Below are 5675 nucleotides of genomic sequence, written 5' to 3' on the forward strand. Positions count from 1 at the left end.
TATAAGGAAATAAACTATAACACAAGTATTGCTGAACTGGTGAGGCTTGACTGGAACTGAACTTGTAATTTTCCTGCCTCAGCTTCTCAGGTACAGGATCAGAGGTGTGTGCTACCACATCCAGAAGGAAAGTGTAATTATTTTAACCTGGGACAGAGAGTATTTTCAAGACATGTCAGTGGAAGATATTTTATCTGATTCAGAATTTGGAGGAAAAATAAAGATTATCCTGGAAGACAGAGAGAAAGGACTTTTCAAGTTAAGAAACAATACGTGCCAAGGCATGTTTTTCAAAACATGAATAGTTAGATATTGGATGAGACATCAGAAAGGAAGTAATCTAATTATGTATATCTAGACAGAATAGTACATAGAGTATAGCAGTATATGGGAAATACAGTAGGCCAAAAATATTAATTCAATAAATAAAGGGCAAAATTTGAAGATCACATCCCTCCACAAAAATTGTGACCCAGTCAGTAACTCTTCAGCTTCTAAAGCCAGAATCCTTATCCCTTCCTGATGACAGAACCTGTCCAATGTTGATAGTGGCCATATATTGGTAAAAGGTTTTTATAGCTCCTGTGTATTTACAGTGTAATCACTCCCTGCTCCAATTTAGTTATTATGTGGCAGTGACAGTAGGGGTAGAGGCTGACCTTCTTTGCCTCTTCCACCCCGTTTTAACTAGTTCTGTACATCATACAGTTTCCGTGTGAGAGTGTTAAAAATAAATAACTATAGAAAATAGAAATGGATAGTATTATCAACAGTCTTGGCAGAAAAAAGACAATGAGGCACACAAATTTGGCAATTTACAGAGAACTGCTATGAAAGGAACTTTCTCAAGGGTGTGCAAGGATTAATGTAAATCACAGGGATGGTCAGCACCTCAGGACCAATATCAGCAGGGACCATTATCACTTCTATAGTGGACAGAAAAATCAAGTATCTGCATGGAGATTCAGATGTATATGGAGAAGTATGGTGTATGACCACAGCAATGTAGCTTACTGGGGAGAAGTTATTGAGGAGGAAGTTATAGAAATAAATACACCAACCTCCTAATTTTCTCTTGTCCCTACCTTGTGTGATTTCTATTAGCAAAACCAAGAAGAAATGAGAAGCCTGTGCACAAATCAAGTCTTTCACCCTAGGCACGAAGCAGAGTAGAAATGGCAGGAGGTTTAGCTGACTTGGCAAGTCGAAAACATCTAGTCCAAGGCTTAGTTTTCACTTTGAAGATTTATGCTCTACATAGAAGGCAAGTGATAATTATGCAGTCAAGTGCTCTTCCACTGAAAATATATTAACAACTCTGAAAAATGCTAGACATTGTTTATGTACATGTTTTCATACGTTATAAAAACTTTAGCATATATGGGGATGTGTTCTCTTCAGTTGTCAGAGAAACCAAAGCAACTTCATTGAAATTCTGACAGTGTTTCATGGAGCCCGCTTAGGGATCAATTCATTCAGTTCCTATAACAATTGCTAGTTCCTCCCATCTGTTTCAAATTGCAAGGTACAAAAATTTCTACAAATACACTATTTCCTGCGATTCATGCAACAGCAACCATTAATGGCATGGTTTTAAATTTAAAATGAATATGAAACATTATATATCAAGACAATGTGAAATTATGTCTTCAGTAATAATCTAAGATAAAAATAAATATTATATTTTGCTCACTGTACACTCCAAAAATTGCATAAAAATTGTGTTCATATCTTGTCAGTTACCTGGTGCCCTCAGCATCTTTGTGACTTATAATACTGAGAGAAAGCAAAGTAATCATTTTTTAGAACTTATGGTATAGACAATTCTTGCTATGAAAATTCAATTTCACAAGATGACTCCGAAAACAAGTATTAGAAACCCTTTTTGGGAACACAAAATTTGATGGTCTATTAAAGAACTTTGTCATTTTCTTGAATGCAGGTAATAGTAATTGCCATAAATTATTCTTGGTTATCTAGTGAAGTTGATTTCAACAGATGCTGTGAAAATAAGGGATTATATGAAGCAAAGACTGTGAATAATTTTCAAGCAGCTCATCTTCTGTATTATTGCTAAAAAATACTATGTAATACAGAAAAGCAAGAGGAGCAAAATATAAAACTTTCTGCTTATTTTTAATAAGCAGACACTTTTGAGCTTTCAAATATAGAGGCTTTTTAACAGGGATCACGGAAAAAAGACAGGGAAGGGGAGCCTAGGTTTTAACATAAAGTAAGAATGATATGTTTAGAATTATCATGAAAGCTGAGTTTGGTGGCACACGTTTGTTATCCCAGAATTTGGGAGGCTGAAACTGGAGGATCATGGTTCCTGGACAGCCTCAGCTACTTAGTAAGACCCTCTGCAACTTAGTGAGACCCTGTTTCAAAATAAAGAATAACAATAGGGCAGGGGGTGTGGCTTGGAGGTCGAATGCCCCTTGGTTCCATCCTCAGACCCTCAAAAAAAAATATATATCATGGAATGTCTAAATATTCCAAATTCTCTGGTTTTCTAGTAGTATAATGTGTATGACAAGTTAGTTTTCCATTGATAGATTTTTCTCTTGATTTCCAATGCTAAAATCTAAGAAAAAACATCATGATGCAAAAAGATATGTATTGATCTGAACATCAGATAATCCCATTTCTGTAAATATCAGGTCATTGATTTTGAAAATGTTAGAAAACCTCTCTGGGATTGAGGTATGTTATGTGTTGTGAGTGGATGCTAATTATCTAAAAGTTATCCTAACTCTAGAAATCATGTGATCTTATTTTAATGACATTCATATAAATATATTTGCCTAATTCTATGTCATGGTGCAATTTCACATAGACTCCCTTTCTTTACTCAAATTAGGTTACACTACATCTATTTCTTAATTGATTTGATGCCAAAATTAAAATCTATAAGTAGTCTTTCGTCCTTGGAAGATATTTTTTTCATATGACTTAAGAAGATTTAGATACATCTTATGTTAAGTAAACTACCTCTACTGATAACCACAGTCAATATATTAACTTTCCACAGACAATAACAACAATATGTAGAAACAATACATAAAATTGAGAGAAAGAACAGTAGAGAATGAGTATCACACAGATTTTGTTGGTGAGTACATGCTTTGGTGGAAGAGCTATTCAATATTAATTTTTTTTCTCATTTTCTTTGTTCTAGCATAGGACAGGACAATGAGAGTACACACATTTTAGAGGAAGATTCAAATAAAAGAGTAGTCTTACTGCATTATGAGAAAGGAATTGAGACAACATTATGGATATTGGAAAAAGAGGACAATCAAAGAAGAAAAATGGCTATTGACGAGTTTCTAGATTTTATCTGGCTGTATTTTTGGGTTATGGTAGACAAATACATACAGGAGGTAGAATGTAAAGAGAAAAAAGAAACTGTACTTTTAATGTGTGCCTTACTTATACATTAGTAACAGATCAATCATTGAAAACTGAAATGGGCCGGGCATGGTGGCACATACTTGTAATTCCAGTACTTGGGAGGCTGAGACAGGAGGATTGCAGGTTCGCGGCCAGCCTCAGGTACTTAGTGAGGCCTTCTACAACTTAAAGAGGTCCTGTTTCAAAATAAAGAATAATTTTGTGAAATAAAAAAAATTCATTAAAAAAGAGAAACTTTGGAATAATCCATGTGAATACCCAAAGGAACAGTGCTCCAACAAAATAAAATTAGCCAGAGATTAGACTGAACTTTCCCAATTTTGAGTTTCAGAAGGGTCAGTGTGACTATATCACCGTGCAAGATAAAAGAGTGGTACAGAGAGAGATCAAAAGAGACTGATCAGATGCCCCTTACATCTGGACACGCTGGAGAGGCACTGCAGTTGCAGCCTAGAAGGAAGAAAGTCAGTTGGGCGAGGAGCTGCTATGGTTTTGAGTTCCCCAGTTGCCCCAACTAAGACCCCACTGTCCTGGCCATGAAGGAAGGAAGGCCTTTGCCAATCAAAAGAAAAGAAACATTTGCAACGAGGCACATTATAGAGCAGAATGATGTGAGGTAAAAGCACAAATTTCTCAGGACCAAGAAAAGATGCCTCTGACTTTGGGAAGCAAAGAAGAGTTTTGGAATATGCCAGGGCCATGTCAATGTGGGTTTTGAGCTGTGAACTGCTGAATGAAGTCAAGGGAAAAGGAGCTGTCGGGGCCAGCATTAAAGATTCGCTGGAGGCAAAGATTTACACCAAACTCTGACTTCCCCACCTACCCAGCAACAGCTACAGAAGACCTTAATATAGTTGGCAAAGCCGGTGGACTTTCCTTTTCAGTGTTTAGAAAGAAGCACGTGTATTGTGCCTGCAAGGAAGATTTCTGCTCCATGTGCTCAGTCTTAGAAGAAAACCATTTGCGATGTTCAACTTGCCACTTGTTACAGGAGACAACCTTTTAGCACCCTGAGCTCATATGACTGGGGGCGAAGGATCTTTGGCAGTACCTCTTTTTTAGAAACATATCCACAGACACTTGTCGGGAGAAGGAAGATTTGAACGATCTCATGCTGTACCATCATGGACCAGACCCAAATGATGACCTGGATACCAGACTTCTAGCAATTTTACACATTTGTTTCAGACTTTAGAGTCCCCTCTGCTACTATGTCTTCCGCTCGGGATGGAATCATGGATGGAGAGTGAAATTTTTAGGTCTGGAGCACTGGCCCAGGTACAGAGTGAAGTGGCTTCAACAAACATCGAAGACAATGATGAGAAAGATGATGAAGAAAACTTGGGGCAGCAAACCCTTGGCATCTCCAAAAATAGAGTGAGAGCCTCCCTGTCTGATTTGTAGAGGCTTGAAGAGGTGGAAGGGATGAGTGTGTGCCAGCTGAAGGAAATCCTGCCTTCGAATTTTGCCAGCTACTCTGGCTGTTGTGAAAAATGAGAGCTGGTTGTAAAAGTAAGTCGGTTTTACAGAGAATGAAGAGAACCAAAAGTCATATGGTGAGCATCCGCAGCTGTAGGAGTAGAAAGACTACAGCCTGTTCCACATCTTCATGGATGCTGTGATTGACTGCGTCCTGCTGGAGTGTGGGCACATGGTCACTTGTACCAAGTGCGGCGAGCGCATGAGTGAGTGTCCCATCTGCATACAGTATGTGGTGTGAACCGTGCATGTGCTCAAGTTCTGAAGCTAACGCTGGGTCCCTCGTCCCCAGACACAATATGAAACTTTTCAGTGCACAGAAAACCAAAGGGACTGGAAATTTACAGTTGAAAAGCTATTTTTAAATTTTATTTTAATTATTGATTGAGGCTGGAAAGATTTTTCCTAACTTGAAGAAACCCTGGTTGGAGCCACAAACCTGCCTGCCAGTGGACACACACTTGAAGGCTCGATCACAGGCCTGTGAGCACTAATCAGAAGTCTGGCTGCCGCCCACATCAACCCCTGCTCTCCAGAGGACTGTGGCCTAGTTCTCTGGCTTCCTCTCATCCTCTGCTTAGATCTCTCTCTAGGTGAGGTTCTCACTGGCCCCAAGTAGCCAGAGAGGATGAGCCTGCTGACCAGTGGCCCTGCAAACTCTCACTTTTTCAGTTATGTATATTTTAAATGTTAATATTTGATGAATGTAAGTTTCCATGTTATTGCTAGTTCTGCTTTTAAACATAACTGGGAGCAATTGATATTCTATAGTCACCTGC

General features: G+C 38.5%; 1 pseudogene across 1 annotated transcript; it reads left to right on the plus strand.

Annotated features, from left to right (window-relative positions):
• The first annotated feature begins 4150 nt into the window (after positions 1 to 4150).
• On the plus strand, positions 4151 to 5161 carry LOC308259461 (E3 ubiquitin-protein ligase RNF34-like; annotated as a pseudogene). Its single transcript has one exon. The product of its transcript is annotated as an E3 ubiquitin-protein ligase RNF34-like (transcript).
• Positions 5162 to 5675: the final 514 nt, after the last annotated feature.

Source organism: Muscardinus avellanarius, assembly GCF_963383645.1.
Source record: "Muscardinus avellanarius genome assembly, chromosome: 1".
NCBI lineage: Eukaryota > Metazoa > Chordata > Mammalia > Rodentia > Gliridae > Muscardinus > Muscardinus avellanarius.